The sequence below is a fragment of the Schistocerca nitens genome, chromosome 4 (assembly GCF_023898315.1).
Source record: "Schistocerca nitens isolate TAMUIC-IGC-003100 chromosome 4, iqSchNite1.1, whole genome shotgun sequence".
Classification (NCBI taxonomy): Eukaryota; Metazoa; Arthropoda; class Insecta; order Orthoptera; family Acrididae; genus Schistocerca; species Schistocerca nitens.
Window position 1 is genome coordinate 381,326,595 of NC_064617.1, and position 15,993 is coordinate 381,342,587.

At 46.3% G+C, this 15,993-nt stretch overlaps 1 pseudogene; it reads right to left on the reverse strand.

Moving 5' to 3' along the window:
- Positions 1 to 14,457: 14,457 nt before the first annotated feature.
- LOC126253875 (5S ribosomal RNA) lies at positions 14,458 to 14,575 on the reverse strand (annotated as a pseudogene).
- Between the last annotated feature and the right edge of the window lie 1,418 nt (positions 14,576 to 15,993).

Here is a 15,993-nt window from a genome sequence, read left to right on the forward strand (position 1 = left end):
TCGCAAGGAAACTGAAGCATAACAATATTATGTTTATTGTAAATTTGTTTTTAGCTCATTTAAGTTGACAATTGCGATTATGGTACAAGATAGATATTACGAAATGGATCGATAAGAGTATTAAAAATATATTATCAGGAAATAGTTTTTTGGCAATCAAATATATTCAGAGATATTTTCAGATGAGGAGTATATAATTTGAATAAGAAAATTAACCCAAATCTGGCCATAATTTATATTGAACCGAACATTGCGGTTAAAATGCGAAAGTTACGAGAAGGCAAGGTTCATTACAATGTGCTATGAACAAAAGACAAGACAGCGAGAAAACGGCTCTCGTGAGAGGTCTGCAATTTTTCCGCACCTGGCCACTACCATGGCCACTACCACTTAACTCGCTAATCCAAGTATAAAATGAAAAATGGCTCTGAGCACTATGGGACTTAACATCTGTGGTCATCAGTCCCCTAGAACTTAGAACTACTCAAACCTAACTAACCTAAGGAACCGCACGCCACGCCGGCCGGTGCTATAAAATGAAAATTGACCTGTCAATGTTGCAAGTCTCAGCATAAATTACGTAAATTGTAGTGTTACATTTGCAGTGCTTTCATTTGCAATGCTGATATAATAGGCCGCTCAGTTGTTACTGTTCAGTGCATTATTTGAGCCATAAATGAAAATAGAAACTAATTGTCAATTTACTTCACATAGCGCGTGATGACGGGCCATTATTCCAACTGCCAGGAGACTTCAGTGTTGATTTCAAAGCTGAACACTACAGAAACAGGATCGTATGCGTTCTGTGTGTTGCTCAGATCTAAGATTCAAATTTTTGATACTTAACGTGTTTTTCGCAATTCATCAAACGTGTCTCGCTGTTAATCAGCACTTCCAAGCAGTTACATCAGGGGCTGAATAGCTGTAGTGGCAAATTAAATAAAGTTTTGAAATTATTATGTTGTTGCATCTGTTGGACAGTTAACAAGGTCTGCCTTTACGCGAGTACAGGACGTTTCTGGTTGCCTATCTGTCCGACAGTTGAAAAACAATTTCCTCGGGAACGAGTAAATGTATCAAGTTGATATTTTTGTCACATTGAAGCATCTAAGTCAGTGCAATCAAAAGATACGGCCATCTATGTAACATATTTTGATATTCGCAAATTTATTCATCAAAACCTATGGGGTACTTCCCGTTGATTTACAGCGGTGAAATTTGGCAAGAAGTAAGATTTCACAGGTTAAGTAAAGCAAAGAATCCGAACATTGTAATTATATCACACGAAAAAATATTTCTTTTGTCCTTTTTATCAGACGTCAAAATTAAAACAAACAGAAGTTCTGCATTCAGGCAATCTCGGTCGCAATGGTCAAAAGTAAAACATCAAACAAGAAATGACTTTATTGCTCATATGACGCGTCTCGGAATTTAATCCAACATTAGATATCTGGGAACCGTTACTGAACGTAGACATGGCGTTTCAAGTTGTACGTGAAAGAAACTTTCTGCCTGGTGTTTGACATTAACCATTGCGACCCCGGCAGCCTGAATGGAGAACTACTGATGATTACAAAAATCGTCGGCTGGGACCTCGTCACATTTATATCATTGAAATTGAAACAGTCTCGAAACTCTTGGTGGCTCCTGGATATCTGATGGATAAATTCCGAGACGCGTCATATGAGCAATAAAGTCATTTCTTGCTTGATGTTTGACTTCTACCATTGTGACACTGTCAGTCTGAATGGAGAACTGTTAATTATTATAATAATTTTGTATTACTAAAATTAAAACATTCTCGAGAATCTTGGAATCCCGGGACCGGTATTTTGCCATTATCAATGTCGATGACAGGCATAAACGGCAGAGATTCTCAATTTCTGGAATGGATGAACTGTCTACAAACATAATTAAGTCTGAACGCAACCCCCAGTGCACGAGTCTTACTCGCAACTGGCCATTTTTTCTTACTTTTTTTTTTTTTTTTAGAACTGTAAATACAGCAACGAAGAGAAAACCGTTGTTATTTCGTACCGAATTATACGAGGCACAACTAACGCTTGAATGCACTAAATACTTGCACATCAATGATTCTCGAGCTTTCAGTTAACGTTCGTCGCTGCCTTAAAGATAGGGGACCATACTGAACTTCTTTTTCTGCAAGCACACGAACAGAGAGGCATTCCTATTGTTAGCTTTATTAATTACTGTACATACCTTAACTGTTGTCGATTTGTTGGTGGTAGCCGCCGCGAAACGCTGACGGTTAACACCGCCACACTCAGTTCACATACCTCAAAAACAAGGCATTACAGCATCCCAACCCTCCCAACGCCACCGGCGTCCACCGTTGGTGCGATGAACGCTGTGCTGGACGCCGAAAAATATTATCGGCAACATAACTGTTGCCTGTAAACGCAGTTTATGGCATGTGGTGAAAAAATCAAGTGTTCCCCTGCCAGCTGCAAGGGGCATACTAACAGCGACTGAAACATTTGGTGTAATATTTCTACGTAGTACTGTCGTTCACTTGTAGGCACCATATCTAAAGTGAGATTTTTGCAATATCACTGCAATAGAAGTTTGACTGGCTACTGCTATTCCATATGTCTTCGACTTCGGCGACCACACAAAAATGCACTAAAAACCGTTCAACTGTTATCGCGTATGCATCTCTTGACACTCTCACACTTACGCTGGTTTCTTCACTAAACCGTTCACTGCTGACATTTGACATAATTTTTCTAATAAAAAATAAAAATTAAAAATTAAAAATTAAAAAAAGCACCTTTCAACTGTATTACACTCGTATACAACGCATTTGCACGCTCTGAAACATACGAATGTCCTTACCATGTTACCAGCAAACGCAATGATCTGCTACGCACAGCAGATTAATAGAGTACAGCCGATAACAAGCTGGTGACATCATGTGTCCGCTACCCTGCGAACTGATCCCCAAAATGGATGAGTGATAATCGCAATAATTTTAATGTTAAGTGCTTTACACCCAGCGAGCCAGCCACTCATTAAAAGTTACGTTTATTACAGAAATGTGAAGAAAGAACGGCAGCGTCTGTTTCCATCGGGGAACCCCTCATCTTGCTGTCGGAGCGATATCTCTGCCCCTTCCCCCGGCGTTATCACTGCTCTAGCCACACGTACAGGGACCCTGACAGCTAGTGGCAATAGCAAGGCACTGACCACACTACTCTGTGTTCAAGAACTACCCGAACTTGTTCCCACCGGCCCAGTATCGTATTTCAGAATATTCCAGGAATTCGAAATATGCATAAAGCTCGCATGGGTGCGCCTTATCGTATAGAGCGTTTTTAGAAATATTTTGAAAAAGTTGTCTACAAGAGATACGTAACGCGTCAAATTACACATGTGATAATCTTATACGGTTTGATTCCATAGGGAAACAGTTGTGCCCAGCGAGTGTATTCATTTCAATTAGCAAATCCCTCTAATAAAACACAAAGATATAAAAATGCACAAAATTTTTAATTTTTCATAGCAGTTCACAAAAAAATCAGATATGGAGTCCCTCAATGGTCCATCCTTGGGCCCATTCTTTTCATTCTTTATGTTAACGATCTCCCAGAAAAATTAACAAACGGGGCAACAGTACTTTATGCAGACGACATAAATATCCTAATTAAGTCATGTGATGAAGACAGCCTACAAAAACAACTGCAGATGTAATACAAGAGCTGGCCGTTGTGGCCGAGCGGTTCTAGGCGTTTCAATCTGGAACCGCGCTGCTGCTACGGTCGCAGGTTCGAATCCTGCCCCGGGCATGGATGTGTGTGATGTCCTTAGGTTGGTTAGGTTTAAGTAGTTCTAAGTCTAGGGGACTGATGACCTAAAATGTTAAGTCCCATAGTGCTTAGAGCCATTTGTAATACAAGATTTAATACAATGATTCAGAACAAATAAGCTAACAATAAATTCCGAAAAAACTGTGTCAGTCAATTTCCACACTTCGCAGAAACTCCCCTCGGCAACACCAATTTTTAACGTTGATGGAAAAACTGTCTCATCCGCGAATGTGACAAAAATTTTTAGGTACATATATCCAGGATAACCTGAAATGGGAGACAAATGAATAATGTAAATAAAAGGTTGAATACACTTACATACACTTTAAGAATCCTCTCACAAAATACAAGTCGTGCATCAATGGTCACGAGATACCAAGGCAGTATCCATTCACTACTGATGTATGAAATTATTTTTTGGGGAAATTCCATATGTAGCAGAAAAACACCTTTGCTACAAAAAAATACTGTCTGAATAATAACACACGCTAAATACAGAGACTCATATAGACCAGTATTTAAAAGTCTCGGTACACTGCCCCTTCCTTTTTTATATATCTACAAAGTACTAATCTTCATAGAGGTAATCATATTGAAAGAAGAAAAATCTTCAAGAATAACTGTGATTTCTACTCTCATGATACGGGACACAAACATTACCTGCATGTCAGTTGAGTAAGTACAAACATTTGTAGGGGAGGAGCGTCTCATACTGGCATTATGTTACATAACCCATCTCATCCTTTCTGAAACACATACACAATTTACCTAAATTTAAAGCGAAACTAAAAGAGTACTTGCTGGACCGCTCCTTCTTCATTGTTTCTGAGTTTTTGGAGCACCAAGAAAGTGTAATGTAACTAATCACATAATTATTCTTAACCATACTATTCTTTCAATCATCTGTTTTTTATAATTAGGTTACCAGTATTCAACATATATCGACTGCAGTCTTCTAAATCACTGTATGTATATATTTTATGTACTATATCAAACATGACTTATACTACGTATATCGTTTGTACTTAATCACGATTTACAGGATGAGTAGAGATATACAAATACAAATAAAATAAAGAATACATTAATCAGTAGCAATGATGTTTATTGCGTATCTAGAAGTCGGTCATTGTGTGGCCATCTTCAGTGCTGAAAAACAGTTGAAGAGCCAGTAACAATAACGTAATTGCATGCCTTATTAAATGTAAGTCAGTCTTAAAGTACATCCCAGTAAATACACGTGAAAACATTAAAAACGCTTGTATATGCTCATAGTCCCAACTGGACTCTTCATGTCAGAGATTGAGTTAACACGAAGGCCGCTGTTTACAGTTGCAACACAGGTCCTCAGTGTACAACGACGTCAATACATGTATGATGCGTTGACAACATGTATTCACTTTATTTTATCTTCACAATTCGTATCATTTAACATTTTACTTTTTTACACTTTTGAAAAGCTTATGTACATAAAACAAATCAGGTAGCTGTAACTACAACCATGACCAATGTTTTACAGTTGAACATGATGGTAACCGTGTGAACTAGGTTGTGATGTCAAATTACTGCTGCACATTAGACAATTGAACATAATTAAAAAATACAAAACTTCTTGAGCCCGCATCTCGTGGTCGTGCGGTAGCCTCGTGATGGCTGGGTGTTGTGTGCTGTCCTTAGGTTAGTTAGGTTTAAGTAGTTCTAAGTTCTAGGGGACTTATGACCACAGCAGTTGAGTCCCATAGTGCTCAGAGCCATTTGAACCAAAACATCTTGCTGAAATACCTAAGATAATAAAATTTTATTAAATTGTGCTACATACTAAGTACAATTAAAGGAATTGGAACAGACAAGAGTGGTGCTAAAACTCATAGCACCATCTGCAGTATGTCGAAAGGCCAAGATTTTTCTGTTTTAAAACGTCTTTTCTTATGAGTTTCATATACAAGTCCATTGTAATTTACACATTTTGGTGTTAAAACTAATAATTTGTCGACTTCATCATGTAATAATGTGGGAAATACATGACATATGTCTCCAGAAACTTTGTGCTCTTACGCGGTCCAGGAGGAGTGTAATCGTAATATGTCCCAACTGCACTGCTTGCTATCAGGCGACCATTGTAGGCAGAACCACCCCTTCCTTCCGTCTCCTCGATTTCTATCTCACTATCTACAGCCGTCCTATCAACCTCATCCCCACCCTCAAGTACCTTGGCGTCACCCTTGACTGTCGCCTCTCCTGGACCCTCCATCTCCAGACGTTCCAAGCCAAGGCACGCCCCTGACTCCGCCTCCTCAAGCTCCTTTCTGGCCGCACGTGGAGACTGGACCCCTCCACCGTCCCCCACACCTATAAATCCCTCATCCGCCCTATCCTCTGTTAGGCCCATCGCGCCTGGATCGCCGTCCCTCCTACCTTCTACAAATCCTTTCAAATCCTGGAACACCATGTGCTCCGCCTCGCCTATCGCATCTGCCTCCCCTTCCCACGCGGACCCTCTATGACTTAATTCCATTCCCACAACTCCTCCTTTTCCTCAAACGGATAGGATCCTTTACACCTCCCGCAAACTTGATCCCCCGCACCCACTTGTCTCTCCCATCCTTTCCCACCCCAGTCTACTGTTGCGCCTGTACTCCCACATCCCACCCTCTCTCCATCTTTCCACACTCCATACCCTTGCCGAAGGTGGCTTCCGCCAACTCCCCCTCCCTGATGATGCCCTCATCCCCTCCATCTACCCCTCCTACCATCTTTGATCCTCCCTTTCCTGCCCCTGTGTTTTTCCTCCAGGGGACCCTCTTTCCCTTCTATCCCTACTCTCTTCCTCCCTCCCTCCCTCCCCTCCCCCCACCCCTCTCACTGGGCTTCCATGCACCCCCTACCCTCTCCCCTCCCCCTCCCTTCTTCTCTTCCACAGGCAGGAAACCCTTTCCCTCTCCGTCCTACCCTCTCCTCTTCCCTCTGGCAGGCCCCCGGCTTTTTTTGTGTGAACTGTGCATCTTCGTGTGCCGGAGATCATCGCCGCAGTGCTCGTGTTTGTCGTCCCGTCGGTGCATCAGTATCTCTCCGTCCGAGCTCCTCTGTTCACGTCTGATATTCTGTATTCTCCATTGTGGCAGTGTTGAAAGTTTTATTTATCCGAGCAGTACGTTGGTGAACGACTACGCTTATTTTTACTATGTTTGTCTCCCATTTTTGTCCTCCATGTTTGTTTGTTTTTCTGTATTCCTGTTATACTGTGTGTCTTTCCTATGGCCGAAGAGCGGCGTAAATAGTCCGCTGCCGGCCTACCTTGTTTTGTAAAGTATCAAAATGACAATAAAGAAAAAAAACTGCTTGCTATGTGGGGCAAGCTGGTTAACGGCTGGAAAGCAGGTTCAGGAAAGATCGTAAAAATGTGGCAGTAAAGTCAAACTTCGCGGCGCACATTCTCACATGTAGGTACAGCACACCAGTTTCGTCCTCACACATGACGATGCTCTTTCCAAGCGAGAAGGAAAGACGTGTGAACCTGTCAGAGGAGTCTGAAATTCTCTGTCATCAAGTATCATCTCATGTGATAGTGCTTAATGAGTAGGTGATCATGTGAAGTTTCCACTTCTGGGTACAGTTTAAAAATAGCTGAGGTTCTTCTATTACGCACCCTTTGCAAGTGACGCACTGATCTGATTTTTTTTTCTTTATTGATTTTCGATTCCCCCCAAAGGGGGCAGGCTAACAGCACCTTAGTAAGCCGCTCTTTAGCCTACAGAATTTTTAAAAACATAAGAAGAAGATAATAAACAATAAAACCAGGTGATAAAACGGTGACTTAAATTGTAAAACGGCGGAAAATTGTGGAAAGTTAAAACATAAAACAATGGGTTGGCGATGCTAATAAAATACACAGGAAGCAGACAGGTAAAATAGTAGACAGACAATTAAAAAACATGGTGACAGTCTGGTTTCTGTTCGCAAGAGATATAAAAATCACACCCAGCGACAGTGTGATTTCCGTTCACAACACTTCGGAAAAGACGCACAACACTTAACACTCACTGGAAACACTGCACTAAGAAGTTGGCACGAAGATGACACACCACAGCCAAGGGCAGATGGGAAGGGACATGGACAAATGAGGGGAAAAAAAAGGAGGAGGAGAGGAAAAACGAAGTGGGGGTGGGGGGAAACCGACGGAGGGTGAGGACTCATAAGGAGGGGGCAGAGCAGGGCAGACACGAAAGGGAGTGGGGAAAGGCAGAGGAGGGGAATGCAAAAGGACTCGGGAGAGAGAAGAGAGGCAGAGAGAGGGTAGGCAGGGAGAAAGCAGGATGGAAGGGTGGGAGAGGGAGCCTGGGAAAAGGACAGAGGAAGGGAGGGGGAGGTGAGGATCAGAGTTGATAGGAGGGATAAATGGAGGGAGAGAGGGCATCATCCGGGAGGGGGAGTCAACGGAAGTCACCTTGGCAAAGGAGATGGAGGGTGTAGAGGTGGAGGGTAGGGGGGACACAACAGTGAAGGTGTGGCAGAGGGCAGGGGTTGGAGAGGGCTGGAGCAACCAGGAGACGAGGGGGATCAAGGCAGTGGGAGGTGTAGAGGACACGGGTATGTTCAAGAAATAATACCAGATGGGGGAAAGGAATCAGCTCTTAGAGGATCCACGTGGGGGACGGGAGGCGTATATGGAAGGCGAGGCGGAGTGCACAGTGCTTGAGGATCTGGAGGGACTTATAGAATTTTGGAGGGGGGGGGGCGGATATCCAGGTGGGACTGGCGTAACAGAATGGGACGGATTCAACCCTCATGTCCGGCCAGAGAGGAGTTTGAGGAGTTGGAGGCAGTTGTGGCTTTGGATTGGATAGAGCGGAGATGAGGGATCCAGCTGAGGTGTCGGTCAATGATGAGGCCAAGGTAGGTGAGGGTGGGGGATAGGTGGACAGGATGGGTGCAGATGGTAAGGGAGAAATCAAGGAACCGGAAGGAGTGAGTGGTATGACCTATGATGATTGCCTGGGTTTTGGAAGGATTGATTTTCAGGAGCCACTGGTTACACCATACGACAAAAAGGTCAAGGTGCTTCTGGAGAAGGCGTTGGGACTGTTGAAGGGTAGGAGTGAGGGCAAGGAAGGCAGTGTCATCGGCGTACTGCAGGAGTAGTACTGGAGGGGGGGGGGGGTTGTGGCATATCTGCCCTGTACAGATGGTAGAGGAGAGGGGAGAGACCAGAGCCCTGGGGCACACTCCCAGGTGGGTAGAAGGTGCGGGAACCAGCGTTAGGATGGTAACATAGAAGGGGCGGCAGGAAAGGAAAGAGGCAATCAGATGGACATAGTTGACAGGAAGGGAGTAGGTCTGGATTTTAAACAGGAGACCGGGATGCCAGACATGGTGTTGGCCTTTTCGAGGTTGAGGGAGACAAAATGGTGGAGCGACGGGAGTTAAGCTGGAGGCAGAGGAGATGAGTGAGGCGTAGGAGTTGGTCATTGGCAGAGAAGGAAGTTCGAAAGCCACATTGGGTGTTGGGGAGGAGGTGATGTTGGTGGAGGTGGTGATGGATGCGCCAGGTAAGGATGGATTCCAGGAGGTTGCTGAAACATCAGGATACGGGAGGTTTTCCACAGGTTGGTGTAGAACCCAGTGGCAAGGATTACGTTGTAGAGGGTGGCAAGGACTGCACGGAATGAGGGAGAGCAGTGTTTGAGGTAGGTAATGTGGTCATGGCCGGGAGCAGTGTTGTGTTTAGTGCAGAGTGTGAGGCTGATGTCCTGAGTAGTGATGGGAGTGTTAAGTTCAGATGGCGGTGTGTGGCCCAAGTACTGGAAGCTAGGAACAAGGAGAGCAACAGAGGTATCTGTACGGTCGATGGCATCAGGGAAGAGGGAATAATCAAATTGGGGATCATCTGGAATGGAAAAAACATTGGATAGGTGAATGGCAAAGTGGTTGGCCTTACTGAGGTTGTCAGGAAAGGGACGGTCATCAAGGAGGAGAGGGTACTGGGGAGTGAGGCAGTTCCCAGTAAGGTGGTGGAAAGCAGACAAATACTTGGAAGAGTTTATTGGGAGCTTGGTGTTGAGTTGTGTACATGTCTGTCGACAAGTGCGGCGTTTCTTCGAAGTAAGAATGTTGCAGATGTGTCGTAATTGCCGGTGGCAGCTGAGTGTGTCCCGGTCATGAGTGGAGAGAAAATACTGGTAGAGGCGGCAGGATTCACGAAGGAGAAGGATGGTCTGTGGGGGCGGGGCTGGGCGGTGACAGTGGATGGTCTTGGTATGGATATGGGTAGCAACGGCGTCAGACAAGGCCTGGTGCAGGAAGGCAGTGGTGCGGGAGATGTCATCAGGAGATTGGCAGGTAAGGTTGTGGTCTTCGACCTGGGTGTGAATGGAGTTCCGGTAGGAATCCCAGTTGGCACGGGAGTAATCATGGACAAGTTTAGGATGGATGTCACGGTGAGGAGCGGGGCGGGGATGGTGACCATTAGAGATAGTGAGGAGAATGGGAGCATGGTCACACCCAATGAGGTCGAGGACATCTGCCGTGATGCACCCAAGGAGGTTGGGAGAGGTGAGGATCACATCGGGAGTGGTGTTGGATTTGGGTCGGGTGTGCTGCAGGAGGGGAACCAGGTCTCCCTGGATGGTGGTGATAAACTGATGCCACCACTGGAGGTCAGTACGAGCACGGCTGTGGACATTGAGGTCAGTGGCAATCACATAGGTGGAGAAGGTGCGGTCAGTGTGGGCCAGGAACTCGTACAGCATGGGGGTTCGAAGGCGGACATAAATGGTGGCACAGATGACAGTAAGGGTGGGGAAAAAGAATCTGTGTGTGAGATGCTCGGCAGGATTGTTGAGCAGAGGTTGGGGCCAAACGGGGAGTTGCTTGAGGTGGCCTATAGCAACCCCGCCACACGCCAGAGGGTACGGGTTATCGGTGCAGTGAAGGGTGTAAGGAGCTGTACTGATCTGATTTTTTTTTCTTTATTGTGATTTCATTCCCCTGCCCCATATGGGCAGGGGAGAGCTGTCAGCAGCACAATCCGCCGCTCTTCAGCCGAGTGACATGACAATTAAAACAAGAATAAAATAATACATACATAAGGAGGTAAAAAAGGGGGAACATAAAACAGAGTAAGGGGAGAAAATGGAGGTAAAAATACACTGATATGTAGACGTTCATTGGGGACAGTTAAAAAAGTCACCAGAAAGTTAAAAAACACAGTTGGCGATTCTTAAAACACAGAGAAGTCACTGGATGCGCAGCCGCAGGTTAAAAGTCGGCCACAGTATTAAAAACACTCCGAAACAACACACTTAAAACCCACTTGGAGCACACACGACGAAGAATAAAACTACCAGGTGGGACCTGCCGAGGGAAAGGTCAGAGAGGATGGAAAAGGAGGGGAGAGCATGGGGCAGCTGGGGAAGCGGCGGGATGAAGAGAGGAGGGGCAACTGTGGGTTCACGAAGAGGCAGGAGACACATGGGGCGGGAGAGGAAAAGGGAAGGCAGGGCATGAGGGAGCGCAGAGACACTGAAAGAAGGCACAAGAGATGGAGGGGGAGTAGGAGGGGAAATCCGCTCAGAAGGAGGGAGGGGGAGGAGAGGGAGCCCTGAGGAGGAGGCAGGAAGAGGGGGTTAGAGTTGGTAGGAAGGGTAGATGTCAGGGCGAAGCTCATCATCCGGGAGTGGTAGACGGTGGAAGTTGTGTTGGGAAAGGAGATGGAGGGTGTGGAGATGGAGAGAGGGAGGGACACAACGGTAAAGGCGCGGCAACTGGTCGGGAGTGGAGAGGAAGGGAGACACCAGGGGGTGAGGGGGATCAAGGCAACGGACAATATATAGTGTGCGGATGTGTTCAAGGAAAAGGAGAAGTTGGGGGAAGGGGATGAGGTCATAGAGGATGCCCGTGGAGGATGGAAGGCGGATGCGGAAGGCGAGGCGGAGCGCATGGCGTTCGAGGATTTGGAGGGCGTTATAGAACCGGGGAGGGGCGGAAATCCAAGCGATGCTGGCATAACAAAGGATGGGGCGGATCATGGATTTGTAGGTGTGGAGGATGGTGGAAGGATGCAGACCCCATGTCCGGCCGGACAGGAGTTTCAGGAGGCGGAGGCAGTTGTGAGCTTTGTTTTGGATGGTAAGGAGATGGGGAGTCCAGGTGAGGTGGCGGTCGAGGGTGAGGCCAAGGTATTTGAGGGTAGGAGTGAGGTGGATAGGACGGCCATAAATGGTGAGGTAGAAATCATGGAGGCGGAAGGAGCGGATGGTGCGTCCTATGATGATCGCCTGGGTCTTGGAGGGATTAACACGGAGGAACCACTGGTTGCACCAAGCGGTGAATTGGTCAAGGTGGGTTTGGAGAGTACGTTGGGACCGTTGAAGGGTAGGATAAAGGGCTAGGAAGGCGGTGTCATCAGCGAACTGGAGAAGATGAACAGGAGGGGGAGGTTTGGGCATATCAGCAGTGTACAGGAGATAGAGGAGAGGGGAAAGGACAGAACCTTGGGGCACGCCGGCAGAGGGGTAGAAAGTACGGGAGTTGGAATTGTGGATAGTCACATAGGAGGGACGTTGGGAGAGGAAGGAAGCAACGAGACGGACGAAGTTGCTGGGGAGAGCATAGGTCTGGAGTTTGAAAAGGAGCCCGGGATGCCAGACACGGTCATAGGCGTTCTGGAGGTCAAGGGAAACAAAGATAGCAGAGCGACGGGAGTTAAGTTGGAGGGAAAGAAGATGGGTAATGTTAAGGAGCTGGTCGTCAGCAGAGAAGGAAGGCCGGAAGCCACATTGGGTAAGAGGAAGGAGGCGGTGCTGGTTAAGGTGGCAGTGGATACGGCGAGAGAGGATGGCCTCAAAGACCTTACTGAACACGGAGGTGAGGCAGATGGGACGATAGGAAGAGGTAGCAGAGAGGGGTTTGTTAGGCTTAGGGAACAGCAGGATACGGGAAGTCCTCCACAGGTCAGGGTAAAATCCAGTGGAGAGGAGGACATTGTACAGGGTAGCAAGGACAGACAGGAAGGATGGAGGGGATTCCTTGAGGTGATGGTAGGTGACGCCATCATGACCAGGGGCGGTGTTGCGTTTGGAGCGGAGGACGAGTGTGATGTCTTGCATGGTGATGGGAGTGTTGATGTCGGAGGGGGGTAGCCGATCCAAGTACTGGAAGCTAGGGGCGAGCGGGGGGACCGAGGTGTCAGTGCGGTCAAGGACAGTGGGAAAGAGGGAGTAATCAAAATGGGGATCGTCAGGAATGGAGAAGACCTCGGATAGGTGGGAAGCAAAATGGTTAGCCTGACTGAGGTTGTCAGGAAAGGGGCGATCGTCATGGAGGATGGGGTAATGCGGGGTGGGATGGCTACCAGTAAGGCGGTGGAAGGCTGACCAATACTTGGAGGAGTTGACAGGGAGGGTGGAGTTGAGGCGTGTGCATGTCTGACGCCAGTCCCAGCGTTTCTTTGCTGTAAGGAGGTTCCGGATATGTCGCTGTAATTGCCGGTGGCGGGTAAGAGTATCCCGGTCACGAGTGCGGAGGAAGGAGCGGTAGAGCCTGCGGGATTCACGCAGAAGAAGGACGGCCTGTGGAGGAAGCGTAGGGCGGTGAGGGTGGATGAGTTTGGTAGGGACATGAGCCTCCACAGCGTCAGTGATGGTCTTCTGAAGGAAGGAAGAGGCATGGGTGATGTCATCAGGGTGTTGGAAAGTGAGGGGGTGGCTTTCGACCTGTAAGGCAATGGATTCCCGGTAGGCATCCCAATTGGCACGGTGGTAGTCATGGACAGACTTTGGAGGGGCAGTGGGGCGGGTGGCTGCAGTGGCAGGACGGGTAGAGGAGATGGTGAGAAGGACAGGGAGATGGTCACTACCGACGGGATCGAGGACATCAACGGCAATGCGACCAAGGAGGTTGGGGGAAGCGAGGATAACATCGGGGGTGAAGTTACTTTCAGGACGGGTGTGCTGTGGGAGAGGAACAAGGTCACCATGGAGGGTGGCAAGGAACTGATGCCACCGCCGAAGGGTGGCAGGGTCACGGCTGTGGATGTTGAGGTCAGCGGTGATCACATAGGTGGAGAAGGTACGGTCAACATGGGAAATGAAGTCAAAGGGGAGAGGAGCTGCGGGGCGAATATAGATAGTGGCACAGGTGACACTGATCTGACCACAGTGACGCAGTTATGATTACACTCCTGCTATATCGCATATGAGCGCAAAGTTTCTGGAGACATATATAATGTATTTCCCGTTTGATTACGTGTTGTAGTCGAGGATTTATTAGTTTTAACACCAAACTGTGTAAATTATAATGCATTTGTATACGAAACTCATAAGAGAGGACATTTTAGAGCAGAAAGGTCCTTGGTCCTTCAACATACTGCTGATTCTACGACAACTTTTTGTAGCACTCTTGTCTGTTCCCATTTCTTTAACTGTACTTAGTATATAAAAAAAACTCCTCTTGAACAGTACCGACCGGCCGCCGTGTCATCCTCTGCCCACAGGCGTCACTGGATGCGGATATGGAGGGTCAGGTGATCAGCACACCGCTCTCCCGGCCGTATGTCAGTTTACGAGACCGGAGCCGCTACTTCTCAATCAAGTAGCTCCTCAGTTTGCCTCACAAGGGCTGAGTGCACCCCGCTTACCAACAGCGCTCGGCAGACTGGATGGTCACCCATCCAAGTGCCAGCCCAGCCCGACAGCGCTTAACTTCGGTGATCTGACGGGAACCGGTGTTACCAATGCGGCAAGGCCATTGGCTGTACTTGGTATATAGCACGGTTTTAATAAACTTTTGTTAACTTAGATACTTCAGGAAGTTGTTTTGCAGTTTTTAATTATGTTCAGTCGTAAAATGTGCAGCAGTAACTGATGTCACTGGCTAGTTCATTCAGTTAGCACCATGATCAACTGTAAAATATTAGTCGCTGCTTTTAGTTACAGCCACTTTAATTGTTTTATGTACATAAGCTTTTTAAAAGTGGAAAACAATAAAGTAAAATGATAAATCACACGAATTGTGAAGATAAAATAATGTGAATACATGTAACTACGTCGCTGTAGATTGGTATGACGTATACTGAAGCGTGGTGTAGGCTGTCTCTTTAGTACATGTGTTACATTTTCTAAGAGTCCCGAAATAAAACGCAGTCTTTGGGTAGCCTTTCCCACAACATTTTGTTTGTGTGCCTTCCAATTTAAGTTGTTCGCAATTGTAATTCCTGGGTATTTAGTTGAATTTACGGCCTTTAGATTTGACTGATTTATAGTGTAGCCTCATAGAAGCGTAACGGATTCCTTTTAGCACTCATGTGGATAACCTCACACTTTTCGTTATTTAGGGTCAATTGCCAATTTTCGCACAATACAGATATCTTTTCCAAATCGTTTTGCAATTTCTTTTTGTTCTTCTGATGAATTTACTAGCCGATAAAACGACAGCGTCATCTCCAATCAACCTAAGACGGCTGCTCAGATTGTCTCCCAAATCGTTTATTCAGATAAGGAACAGCAAAGGGCCCGTAAACCGCCTTGGGGAACGCCAGAAATCACTTTTGTTTTACTCGATGACATTCCGTCAATTACTACGAACAGTACCTCTCTTACAGGAAATCACGAATCCAGTCACATAACTGAGACGATATTCCATAAGCACGCAGTTTCACTACAAGCCGCTTGTGTGGTACAGTGCCTTTCTGGAGTCCTAGAAATACGGAATCAATTTGAAACCCCTTGTCAATAGCTGGTTGTGTTTCACAAGAAAGATGTTATCTAAATTCGTGTTGACTGTGTGTCAATAGACCGTCCTCTTTGTGGCAATTCCTAATGTTTGAATCCTGCTGCATGTCGACGTTAATGATATTGGCCTGTACTCGTAATTTAATGGATCACTCCTGCTATCTTTCTTGAATATTTGTGTGACCTGTGCAACTTTCCAGTCTTTGGGTACGGATCTTTCGTCGAACGAACGGTTACTATCGTATTTGGGATGGTCGGTTGAAGGGTAGTGAGATACTCTTTCTGTTGCTAACCCGATACCACGTGTGACTAAATACGTGTACTCCAACCAGTCTGCGTATATTGTTAACTATATGAAAGTGTGCGAAGAAATTTTTGAAATGTTTGCGAATCTTTTAGCTTAGGCGGGACTTGGGTACCAGCCGAGATTCATCTAATCG